Source organism: Myiozetetes cayanensis, unplaced genomic scaffold (genome assembly GCF_022539395.1).
Source record: "Myiozetetes cayanensis isolate MyiCay16 unplaced genomic scaffold, myiCay2020 scf19, whole genome shotgun sequence".
In the NCBI taxonomy this organism is placed as follows: domain Eukaryota; kingdom Metazoa; phylum Chordata; class Aves; order Passeriformes; family Tyrannidae; genus Myiozetetes; species Myiozetetes cayanensis.
This window is the reverse complement of record NW_026087400.1, coordinates 14,455,810-14,479,757: the sequence shown is the minus strand read 5'-3', so window position 1 is coordinate 14,479,757 and position 23,948 is coordinate 14,455,810. Positions and strand designations below refer to the sequence as shown.

At 53.4% G+C, this 23,948-nt stretch overlaps 1 protein-coding gene across 9 annotated transcripts in view; it reads left to right on the top strand.

Annotated features, from left to right (window-relative positions):
- The window catches only part of DLGAP4 (DLG associated protein 4), a 150,633-nt gene that overhangs the window by 39,142 nt on the left and 87,543 nt on the right, over positions 1 to 23,948 (top strand). The window contains exon 1 of one of the 9 annotated variants that reach the window (XM_050313504.1): positions 8,696 to 8,826. The exons of the other annotated variants lie outside the window; for them this stretch is intronic. The gene's annotated coding sequence lies outside the window, so the exon portion shown is untranslated. Of the gene's footprint in view, positions 1 to 8,695; positions 8,827 to 23,948 lie in introns of those variants that run through there. 9 annotated transcript variants of the gene reach the window in all.

Sequence of the window (23,948 nt, the reverse complement as noted above, 5' to 3'; positions counted from 1 at the left end):
GCAGCTCTGTGCCATGTTCCTACACAGATGCTTCCAGCTCTCCAGTCCACGATTGCTCCAGAGCTCACCATGCATGGCCACAACCTGCACCTCCTGCAGCAGCTTCTTGTGCACTGGGGAGAATGCATTGGGTGCCCAACAACTCTGCCCCACGGCTGTGCCCCACAGCTCTGCCATCTATGGTGCTGTCACTCATCCTTTGAATCCAAGCCCAGACAATGCTCCATGGCCAGCTGGAAAGGGAAGGGTCAGTGCGTGCCCCACGTCTGCCTCAAGTGCCCCCATGGGGCCCCGCACATCAGCCAGGGGGTGGTCCCTGCCCCATGAGAGGCCCCACTGGAGGTTTTGCCCCACCCTAGAACTGCCCCCAAACCTGCCTTTTGGTCCCGTGCCCTCCAAGTGCACCCTGACCCCTATATATGGTCTCAAAACTCCTCTGCTCCACATTTTTGGGACCCAATGCACCCCTGACCCCCATCTATGGGTGATGGTGTCACTGAAACCCTCATCTGTGGGTTCCTGCACCCCTCAAATCAGTATCTATGGAGCCCAGTGCTCCCCTGACCCCCACTTACGTGTCCTTGTCCCCCTTAACCTCACAACTATGGGTCCAAACACCCCCCAAACCCAATCTGTGGGTCCCAACGCCCTCCCTCACCCCCATCTATGGGGCCCAACACCCCTCAATCCACATCTATGCGTTCCGATGTTCCACTGACCCCCATCTATGGGGTCCAAACCCCCATTTATGGATCTAAACACCCTTCCAATTCCCCATTTATGGGTCCCAACACTCCCTGATCCCCATCTATGGACTCAAACACCTCCCAAAACCCCATTTATGGGGCCCAAACACCCATCTATGTGTCCAAACACCCACCCCCCAAACCTCCACCTATGGGTTCTGACCCCCTCTCCACCCCACACTTCTGGGTCTCACCCAAAACCATGTGCTCCCACAGATAACACCCAGTTACTCATTGGTGTTGGGTTGTCACAGCTTCTGCAGGAACGTCATCTCCTTGTTTGACATCCTGCCACTTTTGTGGAGCAGAGTCAAGGGACACAGCAGGGGAATATATGGGACCTGGATATGGGGCCTGTCCTCCTTCCTGGCGTGGTGTGAACCCTGAGTGTCAGTCCTGGTGTGCACCCATCAGGATGCCCTTCTGGTGCCCCTGGGGCTGTCACCAGTGTGTGAGCCCAGTGCCCCCATGCCCTGGGAACATCCCACCATGGGCACAGTAGAGGCTTCTCCATTCTGCTGGACACCCCAGGTTGGTGATCCAGGACTGATATAGGATGCCTAAGAGTGCCTAAGGGAAGATGGGATGCTCTTCCCTGGACCCACGATTCCAGATCAGCAGTTTGCTTGGAAGCACTTGGGAGAGGGGAGAAAAGCTTGTAGGAGACAGGACTGCGAGAGGCCAACATTGCATTGGCCTATCCTTCATCAGTCCATAGTGCCTCCCTGGAATGACTGGGATTAAATACCTGCAGTCCCTGTCCTGGTCCCCTGCCAGGCTGGCAGTGCCCAATGCCAGTTTTGGACACTTGGTTGTGACAGGAGGGAAAACACATGAACATCACCCATCTCCACAGTGTGACAGAGGCCACAGAGCACTTACAAGTGCTCAGCAGGGGATAAACTCATTCACCCAGCAACCACCTTCCATTTTATACATCTTTTCCCTAGAAAATTGGATTTCAGCTCCAGTTGATGCTGTTGTTTTCTGTTCAATGTGGAGATGAGTGCAGGGTGCTCATGGGGTGCCTGGGGCAGTGCTGGTGGCATTCCCTGCCTGGCACAGATGCTGGCTCTCACCACCACTCCCCAGCTGCCATGGTGGCCTCAGAGGGACAAATTTGGGGGTTCCCATCAACCAAAAAGGTTTATGTAATTCCTGGGGTTTGTCTGTATATTCTGTCAGGCTGTCTGTTCATCCAGATCTGCTCCAGGGGCCAGGGAGCTGTTTTGGAGATTGGAGAGCTGTTGTGGAGAAGGGCACGAGCTGTGCCATGCCTCCAGCTGGGAGGTTTGCACCCTCCATGGCCCAATCCCTCCTTTAAGGCCTCTGTTCTTCTCCCATGATGTCTGTGTGTTTTTCTCCCTCTGTGTGCCTGCTTGGGCATCTCTGGGTTCTTGCCTGCAGGATGTCTGGGGTCTGCATGAGGGTTGTGGAAGATCACTCCATCCTTTAGCATCCTTCATCCTTCCTTCACCCCTGTTTCTTACTGGGGAGGATCCTCTGGGATCCCTTCATGCTCCCTTCGCCTCCAGTGCGTACTGGGGCCAATATCCCCCTCCATGGGCAGCATCACTCACCTCTGGCTGCGTGGGGCTGGACATGACTCGCACGGACAGGACAAGCCACAGGTACCGCCCAAGCAGCCAGGTATGAGAGGACGCTGCGTTCAGCCAGTGCTGGAGGGTCTGATGAGTGCCAGCCTGGTACTGACTCCCATGGCTGCGAGCACCCCCTGTTCTGAGGGTCCCCCAGCTCCCAGTAGGCAGGGAGGGCTCACCAGTTCCCATCACACCCCTGGATCAGTGGGCTCTGACAAGGCTCAGGGTGCCCATCTCCAAGACCCACAGTCCTGCTGGTGCCTGGCCAGCCTGACAGGGGCAGCCGGGAGGAAGAGGGTGGTACCCACCACCCCAGGACTGAGTGCCCCACGGTGCCCTGGGCTCCCACAGCCATCCCCCCGTTCCCATCCCACCCTGTGGTGTCCTGGGCTCTCATAGCCATCCCACTCATCCCTCCCACCCTATCCTGTGTTCCCCTGGGCTCCCACAGCCATACTTACCCCCCCATCCCATCCTGCAGTGCCCAGGGCTCCCATGTCATTCCTCCATCCCACTCTGCCCCTTCCACCCTTCACCAGCCCTCGGGGATCTTAGATGTTCAAAGTCACCTGAAATGCCACCATATCACTGTCTCTCTTTTATCCCTGGCATGTCTGTGTGTTTCACTTGGAAAGGGTGGATATTAAAAACTTCCCACAAGGGATGAGGAGAGGATTACAGGGGTTGAATTAACAATGCAGCTCCCTGTGCAGCCTCCCATGGAGCCAAGCTACCCAAACAGGGACACACAGACCAGCTTGTGGGCTTGGGCAGTTTTTTGAAGTGTTGAAGCCAATTAAGCACTAATTAACTGAGATACTCTGAAATGTTTCTGTCACAACAGCCTCGTGTCCCAGAACCTGCCTTGACTTATATTCACTAAGTTCACTCTTTCCAGCCAGGCAGTTGCTCCATGGATCCTCTGCAGCCTTGTGTTGCATACTCAACCTGTGGGCTGATGGATCCAGTGGGAGTAAGACCCTGTTTGAGAAGGGGATCAAGTGTGTTTAAAATCGGATGGTTGTGTTGAGCCAAGTGGGAATGCAGCACGTGCATGGGAGTGGGCCACATTCCCACTATGGCCAGTAGGGCACTGGTGAGATCCCAAGGCACCTGTAGGACCTGCCCTGGCTGTCTAGCTCTCCTTAGGGGCACAGGCACAGCACATTCCCCACAGGTGCCTCAGTGGGCCAACGTGCCCCTGGGGTCAGCAAGGACTCCCCCATGCTGGATGGTGATGTGGGTCTGGGATGTCCCTGGGGTACTCAGTGAGTGCCCATCACCCTCAGCCTTGCCTCATACCTGCACATCTGCACCCTGCAGGATAAGACACTGCTGGGCCTTGGAATGTCTCTGCCTTCCCCTGCTCACATCATCTCCAACAGCTCCTTTGATGTCTCTGTTTAATTCCATTAGTGATGCCAGAGAGGTTCCTGAGTTCTGGAAAGGGAAGGGTTACCTCCTTGATGTCCCTGTAAGCCTTTGGAAAGCCTTTGGAGTTGTGGACATTAATCCTGAAACGAAAAAAATACATGGACAGGTCTGGCTGGAAAAGGAAACCATTAAATTACTAGGAAGGCAGCACATCTGGGGAGGGCAGGGAACCAGGGGAGCACATGTGGGGCTCAGAGCCCAAGGACAGCATGGAGAGGATAGGAAGTGTTTCCAAACTCCTTGGGTTGATTCTGATCTCAGTGTAGTATTTTTATTTGGCAGTGAGGCTGCTGGGTGATCCCTGTCATGCCAGACCTGAATCCCTCTGGATTTCCAAGCTGTGGTTCAGCCTGTCCATATTTCTTTCCCTGCCACTTGTGCGTTTCTGCTCCAGGGATAAGAGCAAAGAGAAATCTTGTTTCCCAAGCTTTGGCAAAACTGTCAGCCTCAACGGGAAAAGCACAGTGTGAGGGTAAGAAGCAGGAACCTGGAGACCTGGATTCCCAGCTAAACCTGCCATCTAAACTGGCAGGGCACAGAAAGCCCAGTCTCTACAGGGCACAGCCTGGAAAAGCTGCCTGATGGGAATATCCCAAGTAGGACAGTTGGTCTCCATCCCTTTGACAGCACAGTTTCACCCTCCTTGGCTTCTATTCGGACATAAAGCATCACTTCCAGGAGCAAGAGAACTGGAACACATCAGTCCACATGCATGGAAGAGGGAGAGGGGCTTTTTCACAAGGCTAGCGTAGGATAACAACTAGTTTACTCATTATAATCTGATCTGTGCCCCCCAGCTCCTCCCCTCCTCCCTAGTGGGAACAGTGTGCGTGGATGCCCATGTAGGCACCACAGCATCCAATCCCAGGGCATGTGGTTTTCTAAGTGTCTGGAGGAAGCTTCTCTGCCCAGGGGGAACGTTGTCCCAGGCACTTTGGTCAAGAAGGACACTGCCAGGGCAGGGGTGAACTGGGCTCAGGCTTGGGCATGGGATGGATGTCAGTAGGGAATGGGGACTAGGAGAGAGCCGAAGGCTGTCCATAGAAAAACCTCAGGGAAGTTAGGGACATCTACCAGGAGCAGGATCCTTCAGAGGCACATGTTGAGCAGCTGTGAGGACCTGCCACATCCATCAGGTGATGGAGCTGGGGATGGGCTGTAGAGCTGTGTTGCGGGTCGAAGCGGGACACGACACAAAACGTTAATGGATCCAGAGGTTGGAACACTTTATTGCACGATGTCTGCTACTTTTATACACTTTTTAGGCTACACATGTCAACTCTCCACTGGTTCCCACATACATAAATATTCTTCCATTGGCCACTAACTGTGTTATATAACTCTGATTACTGCGTATGGCACGAAACACATTTTGCTGTGTTCAGCACATTTTACCGGAAAACCATATTGTTACAACTTCCGGGTCCGTGCGTAACTCTCCCCCGAACAAAGGTTCCTACTTAGCTTTAACTCTTCCCGAATCCCCCAGGCCAGCTGGGAGAGAACCACCATAGAGCTGGGCTGAGCCCCAGCCCTGCTGAGGACAGGCATGACCTGACAGTGCTGCCCAGCTCCATCCTCTCCCACATGGATCAGCCTCTCTGGTACCCATTCATGCCACATCTGCCACCTGCTCGAGGGACACACTGAAGGGCAGTGGCTGCCAGTGGCATAGCTGGGCAGAAGGCAGTCGGTGCTGTCAGACTGGGATGGAGCTGGTGGCACAGTGACACCAGCTTGGGTTGGTCCCTGGGCAGCACTGGGGATGTCTGAAGGATGTCCCTCCAGAGGCCAGGCTAGCGCTGGTCAGAGAAACACTTCTTGTTTCAGAGACAGAAACTGCCCCACACTAAAGCCAGTTAAATTTTACAAGCACCTAAAAATTTAATTCTAGTATGATCTCCTTTGCCAGAGCCACGAGTCCCCAATAAATATTTTTTTTTCCTCCAAGTAAAGAGGTTTTGGGATAATTAAAGCCAACAATGAATCCTTCTCTCCTCTGAGCCGAGCCAAGGCTATGGCTTGTCCCCAGCTCTAGCATTCCCAACATGTCAAGGGAGGGAGATGCTTCCTTTATGGAGCCATTTGGCAATTCAGGCGCTGAGGATAATGGGAGAGTTTAGCTGGTAGCAGCAACATTTAAAGAAGGACGAATGCAAGGCAGGTGAGGAGGTCATGGCATTCCCCTTGGAGGGTCCATTTTTCCTTCAGTGGAATAAGTTTCCTGGTAATTTGGAGATTTGCCATGTCCCTCATCCTTTGTCGGCACTTGCCACTCTCCTCCCAGTAGAACATTTTAAAACCTTTTTTTTGCAAAGCCCATGGCAGTTGATGGGAAATACAGAAGGAATTTGAGATGGCAGAGGTGGGACTTTGGATAGGGGAAGCTCTTCTCACCTGGATAGGGCAGGGAAGGGTTTTCTGCGGATTCGTGGCTGAGTTTCCTTACCAGATAACTGAGAAGCAGTAGCTGCAGGAAGATGGATGTGGAAGAAGTAGGTGTTCAAAGAGTCCATGTGCCTGGGCTTCGTGGAGCCCGGCCAAGTGCAATGGTTTTGTAACGGAGCGCGTGGCTGAGCTGAGCGGAGGGATGATGCTATCGCAAACATCGAGAGAAGCCTCTGGGCCAGCTGGGGGTTTTCAGCCTGGAGAAGAGAAGGCTCCCAGGAGAACTACAAGCCCATTCCAGTTCTAAAGGGGCTCTAAGGGAGCTGGAGAGGGACTCTGGACAAGGGCCTGTACAAAGGGAAATGGCTTCCCACTGAGAGAGGACAGGGTTAGATGGGATATTGGGAAGAAATTCTTCCCTGTGAGGGTGGGCAGGCCCTGGCACAGGTTGCCCAGAGAAGCTGTGGCTGCCCCATCCCTGGAAGTGTCCAAGAGGAGGTTGGACAAGGCTTGAAGCAACCTGGGCTAGTGAGAGGTGTCCCTGCCCAAGGCAGGGGGTGGAACTGGATGATCTTTAAGGTCCCTTCCAACCCAAGCCATTCTGTGATTCTATGAAAACCAGTCATCTTCCAGTCACCCCATTGTCAGGCTGTGCCAGGGGAGGTGAGTGCAGGCTGGCAGGGATGGGTGGATGGATGGCAGGGATGGGCAGATGGCAGGGATGGGCAGATGGCAGGGATGGCTGGAAGGCCTCCACTGTCACCTCCCCACACATCACTCAAACTCAGGGCACAGAGACAAGCCAGGCCTCTGGGCTGTGGCCCTGCAGGCAAACCAGACACTCAGCCAGCAGCTCCCAGCTTCCAGTGGGCTTTCCTCTCTCCCCACCTGTCCCTCTCAGTATCCACCCAGTGACATCCCCAGAGCTGTCACAGCTCTCAGTCACCAGGGAGGTGACAGAGCCCTCCGACTGATCCCCACAAGCAGACAGCTGAGGGTGGCAGAGCTGTCCCCCTGGTCTGTGGCTGTACAGAGCCAGCTGTGTGCTCTGATGGGGCTTTTTCTTTCAACTTTTTTTACTTTTTTGGCTCTTTAGGATACTGTTTATAAAAACAGCCATAAAGAAGTTAAAAAACAATGTGCTGGCTCAGAGGAGTTGTTCAATATCCTTATTAAAGATCCGCAGTGCTGGAGCTGTAACAGCTCTTGGTGCTCAGAGGACAACCTTTCATCTCACAAGTTCGAGGCATTTACAAGCACTAATGAATTAAACTTCATAACAGCCTCACACACAGAGCCCCACACACCAATTATTCATTTGTGTGCACAATACAGGCATTAAATAAAAATAATAAGCTGCTTAATTTTGCCTCTCCTCTGGCCTCGGGATTGCCTCTGAGCTGATTTCAATTCTTTCCCATTCTTTCAGTGCCAATGGTCCCTGGTTTTCCTGTGCAAGGGGGAGGTGAGCAGGGATTTGCTGCAGATTTGGCAGTGAGGGTCTGAGCAGGATTATTGCGGGGCTTCACTTTGCTCTGCTCTGCTCCAGCCAAGCCCCACGTCTCAGGTTCTTGACCTGGCCCAGGTGAGCTCTTACCAGGTGAATCATTTCATGTGAGTTTTGGAGGTGTCCTGGCCTGGGCCAGAAGCTGGACTCGATGGTCCTTGCGGGTCTCTTCCAGCTTAGGATAACTGTGATTCTTTGACTCTATGATTTTATGATTCTGTGATTCTGTGCTTTTTCCCTCTTACATGGGAGCAGATTCCCTAGGACAGTACTGAGAGGCACAGAGGGAACTGGTTTGGTTTGGACCACAGTAATCCTTCTGAACAAAGTAAAACCCAAGAATTCCACTCTGAAGTGTTTAATCCAGTGGAAACTGAAGACCCTTATGCCCCTGGGCATTCTCTGATCCTCCTGCTGATGCTCATTTTCTTTTAATTTGTGAGGTTTCAATGTTAAACCCAAAACCTCACAGTTTCAGTCCAACATGTTTAATGTTGAAGCACAGAAGTCCAACACACCCACCACAGCAGCAGTCACTTCAAATCAACAAAATCGGTTTCAAATCGAGCCACCTCTCCCCAATTTTTGTCCAAAGCTCTTCCCCTGGTATTTAATGGAAGCAATCAGATTCAGTGGTTCCACACCAGATGCTCTCCCTTGGTCAGGGCCCACTGTAGGAAGGTGTCACCTTGCTTTGACCACAGCAGCAGCACCTTCCTGGAGGCACTTGCAGAAATATTGGGATGCTGAGAGAGGGGAGTGCAGCCTGTGGGTCAGGCAGAAGGTCCTTGTCCCAACTCCTGAGCTCCAGGGGAGTTTGTGTTGGCTCTGGGAGGAGAGGCTGAATGCAGCAGGGATATGACTGGATAGCTCTTACAGGGAAATTTCATAGAACCATGGAATCATTAAGGTTGGCAAAGCCCTCTAAGGTCAAGTCCAACCATTATCCCAGTACTGCCAAGTCCACCCTAAACCATGTCCCCAAGTGCCACATCTACATATCTTTTAAATCCCTCCAGGGCCGATGACTCCACCTCTGCCCTGGGCAGCCTGTGCTGATGTCTGCCTTTCCATGAAGAATCTCCCAATCTCCTGCAAAGAAACCGTGAACTGTCTTGCCTCAGTTGCCAGGATCGAGTCACTGGCACAGGTGAGGGTAACAGCAAAAACTGGAAAACTTCTGCAGCAGTCTGGAAGTGAGGTGCCCACCATCCCATGTCCATGCCCCACCAATGTAGAGCCACTGGGAGAATGGGGACTGATGGCATCAGGGCAACAAGGCCACAGCATGTCAGTCCCAGCCCCAAGGACTGTGGCACCCTGGGAAGTGGGGAAGCAGAAATGGTTGGTGTCTGTCCCTGCCCCTGTGCCCTGAAGGTCATCAGCCTGTGCTGGAAATTGGGATGGTTGAGACACACAGCTGGCAAGTTACTGGGACAGCTGCTGTTCCTGGCCAGCATAGGCTGGTGAGGAGAAGTGTGGATATCGTGAGTATCTGTCTGTGCAACCAGGGGCTGCTGGAGCTGCTCCAGGGAGAGCAGAGTAGGATGGGCCATGAGCCAGAGCCACCTGTGATGAGACCCAGATTTCAGCAGAACTCTGGCATCCCGGACCAGGCTCAGACTGTGTCCCCAGGCACCTTGCACAGTCCCTGGGCTGTAAAGATGGACACAAGTTCCTAGTGGAAGGTATCCCTACCCATGAAAGGGAGCTGGAATGAGATGAACTTTAAGGTCCCTTTCAACCCAAACCATTCTGTGATACGCAGGTGTGCTCTGTGCCGTCAGCCTCGTGGTGACAATAGAGATGTGACACGGAAGCATCCCTGTTCCATCCCCTGCAGGGATCCCCCACATCTGGGGGGATGGAGTTTACCCCAAAAGCAGCAGTGGCAGCTGTGGGGATGTTAGCCCTTTCCCAGGAGGGTGACCAGCCCAGGTTGGCAGCAAGGTGGCAGGACCAGCCCTCAGCAGCCACAGGACAGCTCCTCACAGCCAGCCAGGCCGTGGGGTCCTGCCCTCTGAGCCACTGGGGGCAATTCCTGGGGACACTGGGGGTGGTCCCTCTCATCTTTACCTGAGTATCCCCCCTTCTCCCTGGTTTTCATGGCATGTTTTTGGGTGATAGTTACGAGGATACTGCTGTTGAATTCAGTGCTGTATTCATTTGTGCTGAGGACACCAACTTCACACTGGCAATAACTGTAGCAATGAACACACAGTAAAATAAATCTCCAGTTGGAGCCCAACTGGAGGGAGGAAGGAAGGGAGGGAGGGAGGGAGGGAGGAAGGAAGGAAGGGAGGGAGAATATTAGAGGCAGAAAATCCCAGGAGCTATCTTTTTCAAGGATGTACAGAAATGGTTATTGCTAGCATCTTCTCCCTGTGATCTGCAGGCTACAGGTGTCTGATGTGCTCCTGAGCAGTGTCTGGAAGGAGGGGTACCACAGAGATTGGATTGCCAGGAGCTCACAGCCAAAACAGCCAGGAAGCACATCCCAGAGGGATGCTGAGCCCCCCCCCAGAGGCAGGGATTGGGGGGCAACAGCCCTGAGACACCGAGAGCCTTGGCTGTGCCTGGGTACTGAAATCACCGAGGCAGAAAGGTAATGGCAGCAAGAAGGCAGAGCAGGGGGCAGGCAGGTGTGCCAGGGGTCAGCAATGGAGGGGCAGGAAGGTGTGCTGGAGGGGTTAGTGACTGCTTCTACCTCCAGCTCCTAAAGCCTCATTCCAGGAATCCCAGTTCCTACCAGATGCCACAACTCTTACGTTCATCACAGGACCTCGGGACAAACACTCTTCCCTGTGTCCCCAACCTGCACTAGGGACGAGGACACTCCCCTGTTTATATCCAAGGCTCAGATATGGAGTCCCCAGGGCTCTGCTCCCAGGGTGTGGGACTGCCTGTGGGCACACCAGGGATGAGCTGGCGGCTCCCTTGGGATGGAGCAGACATGTGTCCCTGGGCTGGTGTGGGAACAGGCTCGTGGGTACCGCCTGGGTGTGTGCATGGCCACAGGGTGTGTGCATCCTTGCCACAGGGCTCTGTTGGCCCATGGGGATCACAGGCTGGAGCTGGAGCTGGGACTGGACCCCTCTGCTGTGCCTCACAGGAGCCACAGGCAGAATCTAGGGAATGCTGGGGAGCAGAGCCCCAAATGACATCTTGATCTTGCCTGATCATTTCCATGTCACTGACCAGAAATCAAAATTGTTTCTATGCCTTTCTGAGCATAAAGAAAAGTGACTGGGAGTTGGGAGAGGGAGTCTGAGCAGAGGGTGAGTGTGTGTGGAAAGAGCATGAGATTAATTACAGGAGCAACAACTACGAGTGTTGATAAATCCCTCCCATTAGGAGCATGCCTGTGGTCCTGTAAGTATCTGCCATTCTCAAGCTGGGATGAATGAACCAGCTAATTGTTCACTGTGCTGAAAGCAATCCTCAGGGAGCAGCACATGCCATGGAATGAGTCAGCTCTGTGCTGGCAGGGTTGTTATCAAATATTAGAATATTTAGCTGGACGATTCCTACCGAAGTTCAGCGGTGACAGAGAAGGGTGTTATTTTCATCAATGTAGAAAGAAAGAAAGAAAGACATCAGATACTGTTTGTTTCCTTATAAGTGGAGATCTGGCAAAAAACAGGATGGTTTCACTCGTTAGTGCACTTGTGAAATGAGTCATGTGTGCTTCAGCACCACTTCCAGAAACTTAATTGAAAGTTCTGCTGTCTGTTGTTGTACAGGGAGAACCATATGCTAGCGAAAGACAGGGCTTATTTTTAAAGTCCAGAACAATTATAACAGCATCAAATCCCAACTGTCATGGCACGGTGTTTGGAGAGCAGGGACAAATCTAGGAGTTTCTGTTGTAAGGAGAGCAAAAACCTGAACACAGTAACACGAGAGGAGAGACTGTTTGCAAGAACCAGTTTTGCTGAGCTATTTGATGTTGGGTGGGGATGATCAGTGCCAAATGGTCTATTAAGGATGATGGGACAATAACCCAGGTTGCCCAGAGAAGCTGTGGCTGCCCAGTCCCTCAAAGTGTTCAAGGCCAGGTTGAACGAACCTTGGATCAACCTGGACTAGTGGAAGGTATCCCTGCCCATGGCAGGGTGAGGAACAAGATGGTCTGTAAGTTCCCTTTTAACTCAAACCACTGTCTGACTCAGTGATTAAGGGCAGCCCCTCTAGCAGAGGAATGAATGTGGGATACAGCCTGTTGCTTGCCAGGTGCTTGTGCTGCCAGAAGTGCAGGTGCTAGTCCATCTTTGATGGTCCTGGTTAATCATCCCATGCCATCTCATTCATTCTTTTTTATTATTATTTGCAAAGCTCTCTTGGCTGGAGAATTAAGTCTGTGAATAACATGCTGGGAAACAAACAGCCTGGTGACGCCAGGCTCCAGCAGCGCCCGAGCCGAGCCACAGATCCGCAGAGTGCAGTGCTGGGAACAGTGCTCCCCAGATCCTTGTGGAAAGGCTTTCTGGAGAGGAGCCAGGGTCCTTCTGTGACCATCTCATCCCAGACGGCAGTCACGCCGCGGAGGCTGGGGAGCAGCCTTTGCACCGTGACTCAATGGAAGCAAACAGCGCGACATTCCAGCGCTGCCAGCGTACGCGGTGTTGGATGAGGAGAGCGATGAGGGGAGGGGGATGTTTGTGCAGCCTCATCTCAGAGAGGCTGAGCCCTCTTCCATCTGCTGGAGGGGGCTACGTGGACACAGTCTGCCAAGCACAAGGGTCACAAGCAGCTCGATTTATTCGGCTGTGAGATTGCAGAGGGTTTGCTCTTGCAGTTTTTCCCTGGAAGTGTCCAAGACCTGGATGAAGCTTGGAGCAATCTGTTTTAGTGGGAGATGTCCCTGTCCACGGCAGGGGGTTGGAATGATTCTGTGATTTAGCTGGGATTTCAGTTTCGTTGGATTGCTTAGTGCTCCATCACTGACATGGCAACCCCAGTACTGCCCACACCTCTCCCATGCCTCCTCTACCCACTATTCCGTGTTTAGACCCTTCCTTCTGTGGGTCACCTTCAGCAAAGTTCTTACACAGGTGCACGATCTCAGGTATCTGCTAAAACCCTAATACAACAGCACCTGCTTAAAAAAACACGTAGTGTCCTGTGTGCTGGGCTGAAAGGGGCTGCTTCCCAAGAGGGGAATGTGTGCCAGAATGTCACATCCCAGTCGGATGTGGAGCAGGAGCAGCTGTGGAACCTGCCTGCAGGATGTGGCAAAGACAAGAGTTCTAACAAGGTCCTGCAGCAGGTCCAGGAACAAAACATGATCAGCTCTGGCCGCAGTGGGGACCTGCAGGAGCTCAGCCTTCCCCTAATTCCATATTTCCCTGTTCCCTAATTCCATATTTTCTCAGCCATATACTGCAGTAGCCTGTGTCAGAGATAAATCCATGTGCCATAACAATATATTACATATAACTTGAACACGAGGTTCCTATGGTGAAAGATTTTTTCTTTTTTTTATTTCTTTCTCTTTTTTTTCTTCCTTTTGTGTGTTCATCTGTCCAGAAATTATCATTTCCCACAAAGAGGGGTAAGGAAGGCACTGCCAGGGCTTTAATTGAAAAATTATCCAAGGGGCTATAGAAATTGATATGAGCAAAACAAGGGAAATCTGACCTCAGGATATGAACCTAATGGAATGAAAAACGGATGCTCAATACTTCTTTTATGCTGGGAGGATGTTTGTGAGGGTCAGAAACAGTTGTTTCACCTGATCCTGAGGTCATTTTAGGTAGAGTTTACCTGTCACCTTAAAAAGTCCCTCTCAGATCTTATGGGAACAAAAAAGCCTGCTGGTATTTCTGGAGTTGGAATGGGAGACCCAGTTAGAAGGGAGAAGGTTGGGTGCTTCTACATTTGTTTCAGGCAGAGGAGTAAAATTCTGCTTCTGAAAGAAGGACCCTGTGTCCCTGTGCTCCATGAAGGCGGTGGCGCCTTGGGACCTCCTGGGATGTGCTTGTCAGGTTGAGTGGTGACCAGAGGAGAATCGAGGGTGTCAAAAGCCAGGTCTGGTCTCAGGGGACAAGGCTGTGACCCTGCAGGCTGCTCTCAAGGCATGAGAAGCTCAGTGGGCTATGAAACCCCCAAATAAAGCCCCCGAACACAGGGACTGCTTTGGGAGCCATTCACTCCCTTGCTCTGCTCCTTTGTCTCATCCCTGTCACCTACAGTGGTCATCCCTGGCATGGCCTTCGGTGCCACGCTGTCCCCAGGCTACCAGAGGTTCTCACAAATCTATCGTTCTCCTTGGATATCCTCCTCTTCTTCCTAATATGCTGGCAGAGCAGGGCTGGGAAAACACATCAACTACCCCTGTACACGTGAGAGTAGTGGGAGCACCAGCAGCTTCAAAACCATATGCAAAAAAAGCAGGTTTTTAATAACTTGAGGGGTCTTTGATTTGAAATTTACATGTATAAATATATATATATATACTATCATGAGTCATGCCAGTGCTCTGGGAGCACAGGAGGGCAGTGAAGAGAGTGTCTGGCCACCAGATAATTTGGAAATCCCCCCCTTTGTCAGTTCTGAGCCACTGCCAACCCAGCAGATCATAGGGTTTTAGGAGCTCAGAGGGGTATAATTTGGATATTAGGAAAAGGGGGTCAGCCACTGGAACAGGCTCCCAGGGCAGTGGTAGATTGAGCAATGATTTACCTGTAGTGCCGTGGCTCTTTCTGTCACTGCTCAGTTCATACTTACGTTTTACAGTGGCCAGAAGGGAAAAATGAGCTCAAGTCTGTCTAGAAACTGCTGAGGCAAGTGTTGTGAAGGCCATAGGTGATCATTTTCTTTGCTGTTTACCAGTTCTGTGTCTCCCCCAGAGCTTCCAGACAATGTTCTTGTCCTTGATCTCTTTTGGGGTGAAACACTGTGAGAAATCACAAGCTACAGAGTCTCCTTTGCCCTTATTAAACATTCCCTGCTGCAGCTGATGCACGTACAGCCAAGAGCAGAGGTTTAGTGGCCATTTGCTGAAGGATCTACGGCCTAAACAATCTCTGGGTCTTACTGACATGATTGTTTGGTGGATCTGTGGAGAAGACCTGAGAAAGAGAAGTCCCTGGGAGAAATTACCTAGAATGAAATTCCTGACCATCAACAGCGAGGCAAAACAGTGTGTTTTCAGAGTGGTTGGAGCAGGAGTTGATGAGCTGTGTAAGGTAACATTATTCAGTAATTGGCAGTGATGGCATATCCCACTGATCATATTGATCCCATTGATCACACAGAGTGTTGTCCTGATGCAAAAACAATAAATCCCTTCAGTGAGGTGTGTGGACTGTGAACCTGACCTGGGACCCCTGACAGGGCTCTGTGCCTGCCTTCAGCCACCCAGAGAGCTGGGACAGAACACGGGACCTGGTGCCACAGGATGGTCTGGCCCCTGTTGACAGCTGGCCCTTGGCCAGCTGCAAGCACAAGGCAAGGCTTGATAAAAGACTCTCCTACAGGATGACTTTTCATGGCTCATAGAGGTGTTACGGCAGAGAGCCCAAAGAATTGCAGAGAGCTCAGGGACAGTTGTCATCAGCTGGGACTCTTAAGAGGGAGGTCAAGCCAGAGCCTGAGCAACACTCCAGCAGCTCCATTTGCCATGCACGGAGGATGGCCCAGGTGAGCAGGGATGTTGATGGCACTCACAGGCTGCTCTGGGGACACCTGGGTGTCTTGCTACCTGTTGGCATGAGCACTGCCAAATCCTGATCAGCAGAATCTAGTGGAGATCGAGCCTTGCAGGGGAGCTCTATGGGTTTTCTACACAAATAGGACAGCACAGAGATCTGCCAGAGCTGCCCAAGCTCCATCCCTGGGTGTTTATTTCTGTTTGCTGTCTGCAGTCACTGGAGCAATTAGCAGGTCTGGTGCCAGGTGAAGGTGTCGTGGGGTGCACTATGGGACTGGAGAGGCTATTTTTAGATCTGTAGAGTTGCTGCTGTTACACCCTTGTGCTGCTCCAATACCCAAAGCAGCACTGTCTGGGCTGGCAGGATAAAGGAGGCCCCACTCCAGGCTGGGCAGGAGCTGAACCGGTGGCCCTGGCACCATGGAGCCCACTCCCAGCTTGCTGACCCCCATGTCATGCCACACAACTGGCACCTACCACCACCACGGCCCCTTCTCCTCATGCTGGAATGGGCACAGAGGCAGACTCCTGATGGAACAACCAGGGGTACACCTGGGCCAGCCAGGTGAGTCTCTGGGAACGGGCACATTCACAGCCAAGGAGGAGGTTGACTGGTTGGTCACCACTGGGAATGAGGACTGACTACAGCTAAATGTGGGGTTTTCTTCCCATTTGTAAAAATAAATAGAAGGCTCTGAGCTCCCTGCTGCAAACTGTACAAGTGTAGACATCGTGCATCCAAGCCCGTGGCTCTGAATGTCAGCAGATGTCTGTGGAGCTGCTGCTGGTGCAGGATCAGAGGTTTGGGAGCCTCCGGCCCCCAGAGTTGCGCAGTCTGTGCCTTCCCAGCTCAGCCTGCTCCCAGCACAGCTCAGGAAGGTGACATTGGAACTGGCAGGAGCAATGTGGCATCCAGGGGACTCAGCAGGCAGGACCCTCGGGCGTGCAGCTGGACACAGTCCCAAAGGCAGCCGAGCAGTGAGCTGGAGCTAACAGGGTCTGTGGAGGCCAGGAACCTTGGGAAAGAGCCCCTCAACCATCCAGGGAGCTGTCACCAGCCCTGTGGCTTCCGGAGACACCCAGGGCAGCTCTCTCCATGTGGGAATGACTCCCCAGCCCCCGCTCTGGCTGCTCGTGGCATGTGGCAGGTTCTGCCCTGGGGAGTCCTGACTTCAGCTGGCTCTGCCCAAGTGCTGGGACTCAGGAATAAAACCTAAACCAGCTGGGGAGTGTTGGGGACAAGGGCAACAGTGGCTGCAAGCACAGTGTGGAGCTGGTCCTGCTGCCACCAGTGTGACACAGAGGAGCCCAGTGGGGACCTGACCCTGCCCCATCCTGCCAGCAGTGTGGTCGTTGCCCAGTCAGGGATGGGCATGGGGGATACAAGGTGCAATCAATACTTGTGAGAACACCTTTGGTGAATGAAGCTGTTCATCACCTAGGATGAGTCAAGCTGTTGGTGACAGAGCAGTGTCACTGACTTCCATACCGCAGTCCCTGGCTGGTGTCCAGCAGCAGGCTGGCCTTGGGGGCCATGGGGGTAAGCCAATGGATTTTAGTCTCAGAAGGCCTCTCAAGGATCCCTGATTTTCCCAGATGTATGTCTGGGTCTGCAGCGGCACAGCCCCCAGAGCCAGGGCAGATATGTCCTGCTGCCTCCCAGCACACACTGGGAGGGGAGACTGGTCCACGAGACAGCAGAGAGCCAGGATACCTGCCAGCCCTGCTAGTCTCAGACTAGGCAGTTGGTCAACTGCAGGACAGGTTCAAGGGATGCTTGAGGGATGCTGAGCCTCAAGGCACATCCCAGAGGATGCTGAGCCCCTTCAGCTCCCTATGAAGGTAGAGGCTTGGTATGCATTAGAGCTCCAAGCAGAGGGTGGGTGGCTGCTGCACCCTGCAAAGACCTCAAAGCATGGGAGGGTTTAATGTATGAACTAGGGTTTCAGTAGCTCCTGGTCATGGTGACACCAAGCCCAGAGCGAGCTGTGTTCACCCAGGTCCCAGGTTGCTACATTAAATATGGCACCGGTGTCTCTCTGGGGTGGAGGACCCTGAGCAGGGACTGTGCAGGCTCTGGCCAGTGCTGAGCCCGTGGCAGGATCACACCAGCTGTGCAGAGCTGGACTCAGAGATGCAGTGCTCCCTCTCCAAGAATCATGTTTGTGGACTTCCACTGGGCTCAACTCCCCCAGCCCTGTCACTTCCCTGCCTCCACTTCCAACATCAGCATCTTCAGAAAACCCTCCAGCTGATGAGGGTCACAGAGGCCTCTGGCCAAGTCCCTTGGAGCTGGGGGGGGGCTGGATGCCACTGCTGGGGAGGCAGAAGGAGGCAAAGGAGGTGAGTGACCGCACGTCCTTGCCCCTCACATTCTTCCACACTCCTCCTTGTGTTTCCAACTGCCTTTGGCCATGCATGACACTGACAGCTGTTCTTGGATAACCCCAGATGGCTGGGAAGCTGAGGCAGCTGCCAGCACAGACATCCTGGCTCTGCTCAAGTTCTCTTTCCCCTGGTTCTGCTCTCCACCCCACCCTAGGTAGAGGAGACCAGGCAGCTCTGGTGAGCGTGTGGTCCCCCTGCCAAAAAACTATTTCATACTCTTGGTGGAAAAATAATGCTTCCAAACTTGCTTTCTAATGAGTCAGGCAGCGTTTTCAGAGTGGGATGCCATGGTGGGAATGAGGAGGGCACAGCATGGCCTGTCCCATGTCCTGGAGGTGAAGCGTGTCTGTCCTCAGGTGGTGTGAAGGGGGTGGCTCTGTACTAGGTCATCATGCAGAGGATTTGTTCCTTGTAGTTTTGCTGATCAGTCACTGCTGACCACGTTTCCACAGAGGAGCTGCATTAACAAGTGCCACAGTGTTTGCCTGTGTCTCCCAACAGCCCCAGTCCCCAGCGGGCCATTCAGCAGGAGTCCAGACTGCAGCAGGTCTGGAAAGAGCAGATCATCATGTCCTGCTATCCCTTCAGAAGTCCTCAGAAGCACTTTGAGATCTGTAGATCACAAGAGGAAAGGGAAAAGGAGGAAAGGACAGCCAGGATGGCTCCTACCGAACAGAAAAGGGCTGAAGCATCCCTGCAGTGTGCATGTCGTTCACATTTGCTCTCTTGTTCCATCCTCAGGAGCAAGCCCTCTGCTGACCTTCTGAGGATGAGTTCTGGCCCACTGTGCCAGCCCCAGCTCAGGGCTCCCTCTCTTAGCCCAGTTGGGCACGGGCTGTCAGTGGGAGTCCTGCACCAGCAGCATCACCTCCTTGTCTCGCCATAGCCTGTGCATGTGACGCTCTGGCTTCTGGTGCCTACGCACATGGAGCTGTTTGGAGGTTGGCTGTTAATCCTGCTCTCTGGCAGATGCCAACTGTCAGGCATGGATGCCCAGGACTGCTTGGAGCATACACATCAGTGCTGCAGCTTACACCCTCCTGGCACCTCCAGTCCCCAGCAGGCACTGGCCCTGGGACTGGGCAAACCCAAAAGTCAGATGAGAGGCTGGACCTGGGTATGGGGCTATGAATTTGCCCTCCCATGTCCATCACGTGGTTCTTGCAGAATCCTGAATGAGGCACATACAGCAAAACCTGTGCAAAGCAAGGGTGGAGTGTCCTGCCCCTTGGGAGAGCTGGCAAAGAAAGATCCTCAGTAATGGAATGTGAAGAGATGACCGTGTCGGCTCCCACAGGGACATTGTGTCTCTGATCATCCCCATGTGTGCAGAGGGGCAAGGGGGACATGGTCAGAAGCCATTTCCAGCTGGTGCTCCATAGCAACCTGATGATGTCCTGACTCCAGAGGTGTTTCTGATGATGTCAGCTCACCCTGCCTAGCAGCACATTGCACTTCCAGCCAGCAGCACAAGCTGCCCTGATAAATGGTTCCAAAGGCAGGACTAGGTAGGGCTTAATATATTCTCATCTTACATGAACACATCAGCCTAACATGTCAAGCTTCAGATGCCAAGCAGCAGCTTTCCTGGTGTGCTCACAGGTCTGTTGTGCCAGACCTGTGTCCCAGCTGCAGCTCAGACACTCTTGAGTTGCACTCATTCAGGTGCAGGACACTCACAAACCCGCAGCCAACCTGGCATTAATGGGGTTCTCAGACTCTCCTGCCCCAAGTGTTATTTCTGACTGTTCAGAGTATGCGTGGGCTGTAATGCTTTGGGCTGAAGGTCCCAGGGTTCTGGTTGAGATAAAGAACTGCTTCCCACCCTTGTAGCCAGTTCCTCACTGGGCACACACCCTGGGACACAGCCAGCACTGCAGCACAGTGAGGGCAGGAGGGGAGATAGAGGCAGCAGGAACAGACCATCCTTCTTCCAGGTCTCACAGCTCAGACAAAAACCCTCCATGAGTCTCCTGTTGAATCCACCTCCCAGACCCTGGGTCTCTCCAGGATCTGACTGAGCACTGCCTGATACACTCACTTTGTGCAGCAGGGTCCCCCCACTCTGCGCATCTCACTGGGGAGTTTCTGCTGCTGAATCCCCATGGTGGGGAGCAGCAGAGGGGTAAATGTTCAGCCATGGTGGTTTAGGGTTTTTCGGGTCTGAGGGTAGTGGTTTAGGGTGGTTTAGGGATGTCTGATGATCAGATGTGTTCAACACCATCTTGTTTCCTCTGTAAACTCTCTGTTCACATCATCCTTATACAGGTACCCCTGAAGGACAGGAACAGGAACACATCAGGGGAAGTACAAGAGGAGGGTGTTTTTAGATGATGATCCCTCTCACTTGAGGTGTTACGCTTCTCTGCAGTGTAAATACACGTCAACACACCAACACCACAGCCACCCTGTCTTTGAAGAGGATTTGTCACCCATCATGGCCCCTTAGCAAGTAATAATAATAATAATATAATAATAATGGCCAGTCTTCGCGAGCGAAGATCCGGGGAAGGTCTTTCCACCTTCCAGCCTGCGCATTGGATTTTTTAGGTGAGACACAGTGTGCGCGGAACTGAGCCCACCCTTTAATCCTAAGGTTCATCTGCCGGGGCCAAGCGAAAGCTTGGACGGTGGCAGCGAGGTCCTTAGGACGTAGGTGGGTTGCCTTTAAGGGCTAACGAGCCCCACCTACCCGGGAGTGGCCCTGACCGGGAATCGAACCCGGGTCTCCGCGGTGATAGCGCGGCGCCTTTACCCCCTAGACCAGCAAGTAGTCTGTTGTCAAATAACAGCACAAGATAAACTGTTGTCTGTGGATGCCTGAGCTGAGCCCACCATGCTCCTTCCATGGGAATGGATCAGGAATGACAAGGTAGCCTTGGAAGCGTGTGTTGTGTCATCCCTGTTACACTCCCAGCTCTGAGCACTGGAATACACAGCCTCAGGCTTCTGCTTGCCAGACACAGAACAGTGATCATGTTAGTCCCTACTGAGCCCGGGCCCCACTGTGCCAGCCAGCCAGAAATCCATATTCAGAGACTCTTCCTGTCCTGAGTGGCTTATGAGCTCTCCTGGTAAGCCAGGCAGAGGAAATAGGATAAACCTTGCTTTACTGATGAGGAATTGAGGCACCAAAAGGTTTAAGAGACTTAGGAGGGATTTGGAGAGAAGCATCTCCAGAGCTCAGGTGCAGAAGCATCCCTGGAAGAAGGCATGACCTCTCAGTGTCCACCTCAGCAAAAACACCAGGTGTCACAAACAGGAGGTGCCAGCAACCTTGGACAAGCATTCCTGCTGCGAGCAGTGCTCCATGTGCCCCATCTCCTCTGCGTGCCTCCAGCTCCTGCATGTGCCCTCAGTTTCTCCATGCCACAAGGCTGGTGGGGTGCAGGTAGCGGCTGGGACAGTGCCAGGCAGGAACTGTGCCCCCTCCTGCTCTACTCAGCTGTCCCCTCCCTGAGCAGGTGTGCAGAGACACCGACTGGCACATGGGGCATGGGCAGTGCTGATGCCAAAGTTAAGAAAGTCACTGACCTGCTGGCATCAGTGGGTTCAGGGGCACAGCCCACCCGCCCCACACCAGCTCAGGAGCCCACTGGCACATGCAAGGAGAGCTCTGGAGAGGGAGTCGGCAGATCCCGGGCCAGCCTGCCCATCAGGATGACTTTGTCATCCTGTGTGTCCCCAGTCTTCTGCTGTCACCTAAGGACCCCTGGGGTCTTCTGAAGGGGTTTGTCTCCCACTCCTTTGCTCCCCCCTCTCTTGGGCAGTTGTGGCTCTGGATTATTGTGACGGCCTGGGGAATTGTGTCAGCATGTGCCCAGTGTGTGTGTGTGAGTGCCAGCACGTGTGTGTGAGTGTCAGCACATGTGTGCTGACATGTGGGGGAAGGCAATCCTGTAACCCAGATAACCAGCATCAGCTCTTCCTAACACTGCTCCTGGGAGGGACTGGCCTTTGTCAGAGGCCAGGGGAGTGGGCAGAGTGCCTGGGGGCAGCGGGCTGTGGTGGGTTTAAGAGAGGGGCTGAGCTGGAGGAGGGGTATGATGGCAGGCACTGCCCAGCTCACAGCTGGCTGGGTCCAGGCGGTGCCCCCAGCAGGATCTGTGCACCAGCAGAAGGACCCATCCCTGGGGACATCCAGATCAGGGTTGACCCACCTACCTTGTCTATGGCTCTGCAGTAGTGGGAGGCACACCTAGAAAGAGTGGGGTCCCCTGGCGCAGCTGAGAGCCTGTGTCCCCGCAGGGACCGGCCGTGTAGGCGCCTGTGGTGGCCCTGGCCTCCTCCATCCTTCCTGACACATGGCCCCAGGTTTCCTGTGCTCTGTGGGATGTTAGGAGGGGTTCTGCAGAGGGGCCTGGAGGTGGTTTTGGAAACACCTTGTGTCACCAGACCCAGGAGAGCAGGACAATCAATGCTGGGTGTTCAGGTGTCGCGTTTGACTTTCTAGAAAGCCAGAGATTGAGGAATTTGTAAACACCACATGCTGAGGTTTATTTGCTTCCTTCTGATTTTCCAAGCTGTTTGGCCCACCGTTGGAATACTGTGATGAGGAGGCCAGAGCTTTGCTGATTAAATATAGGAGAACAAGCTGGGGTGTTGCCACAGCTCCAGAAGCTGGAGTGTGGAGACCCCCCCCAAGTGTGAGCCAAGAGGTTCAGGCACTGGTCACTGCTGAGGGGGTTTGGAAAGGAATAAACTGACTACTGAGCTCTGAGCTGGGGCAAAAGTTTTGGCAATGTCCTGTGGAAGCACAAAGTGACACTGCAGCATGCAGAGTCTTTCTTGGCTGGAGAGAGGCTCCTGGCTGGGCTCAAGGTGTGTGAGGCATGCTTGGGCCCCCCCAGAGGGGGTTCTGGCTGGGCTCAGGTTGGGGGGGGGATATGCTGGTGCCCCCACCAGAGGAGCTTCTGGATGGGCTCAGGGAGTATGTGGGTGATGCTGGTTTTCCCCCAGAGGGTCTCCTGCAGCCTTGGGTCCTTGTGCCTGAATTGCCGAGTGACAGAACAGCCCCTCACTGCTTCACTCCCTTACAGGTGAGGGGAGCCTCCCAGGCTGGAGGGCTCTCAAGGCCCTACAGGCCCAGGTCATGGGTCAGATGCTCTCTCACCTGTGGAGCAGGAGACAGCTTGGCTTTGCAAACTAGCATTTGCAAGCAAAAAAATGTTATTACACTAGTGGCTTTTTCCTTTCCTTTTTTCTGAAGGCCATACAGAAAGTGCTTTAGTGACAGTGGGGTAAGGAGGACCAGAGGAGTTGCTAAGAGCAGGTGTGGTAGTAGTGTATGTTGTGGCTGTGAATCTTGGTTCTGAGACAGTGTTGGGAGGATTTGAGACACATCTGCTATAAATTCTTGGTAAATGGGCTTTGCTTGTTTATAACCTCCTTGTCTTGTGAGCAGTCTGTGTCTTGGGTTTGCCTTGGTCCATGGATGCTGTCCCTGCCCTTTCTGGAGTGAGCCCAGGGCTGTTTCTGATCACTCCTTTCTGTCTGGAGCTGCTCCATGTCTTGGCTCACGGCCTCACCCAAAACCTGCCTGATCTCCTGGCTCGGGAAGGGCACTGTCAGATCTGTAGGCAGGTGTTTCATGCCAGCAGCTTGCTCAGGAGCAGCCGTCCTATGTCCAAGGAAGGAGACCACAGCAGTGCTCGGTGGTGGGGCAGAGCCTGAGCCCCCAGACACTGGGGTGGATTTTTCTGAGTAGAAGAGGTGGTTCCACAGGGAGCTCCTGAGGCCCTGGGAGCTGGGGATGGGCACAGGATGCTCACAGGCACCCAGGGTAGCAGCAGTGCCAGGGAGCCCTTCTTCCACCAGCCCCAAGTATGGTGCTCATGCAGCACTGAGTCATTCTGCTAGGACTGTTCCCGAGCACCCAGAGAGGAGAATCTCACCCAGCTCCTTCGACAGGCTGGGGAGCAGGGCTTACATATATTCCCCACGATTTATGGAGCTGTGTGTGTGTGGTGAGACAGCCACATCCCTCCTGCATCCCACACCCTGTCCTCCCACATTCAGCTCATCCAGATCTCCTTCGCCCAGTGGTGACCTGTGCTCAGGCTGCTGGATGCCTACCAGTGCCTGGCCATCAGCCTGCCCTGGCTCCCCAGGCTGTTGTTCCCACTGGCTCGTGGCTCTGGCAGGGTTTAACACCGGGGAGCCAGTGCTGCTGCTGGGGCTGTGATGCTCACACAGACAGTCAGCAGTGGAGCTGTGCTGGCCCCGCTCAG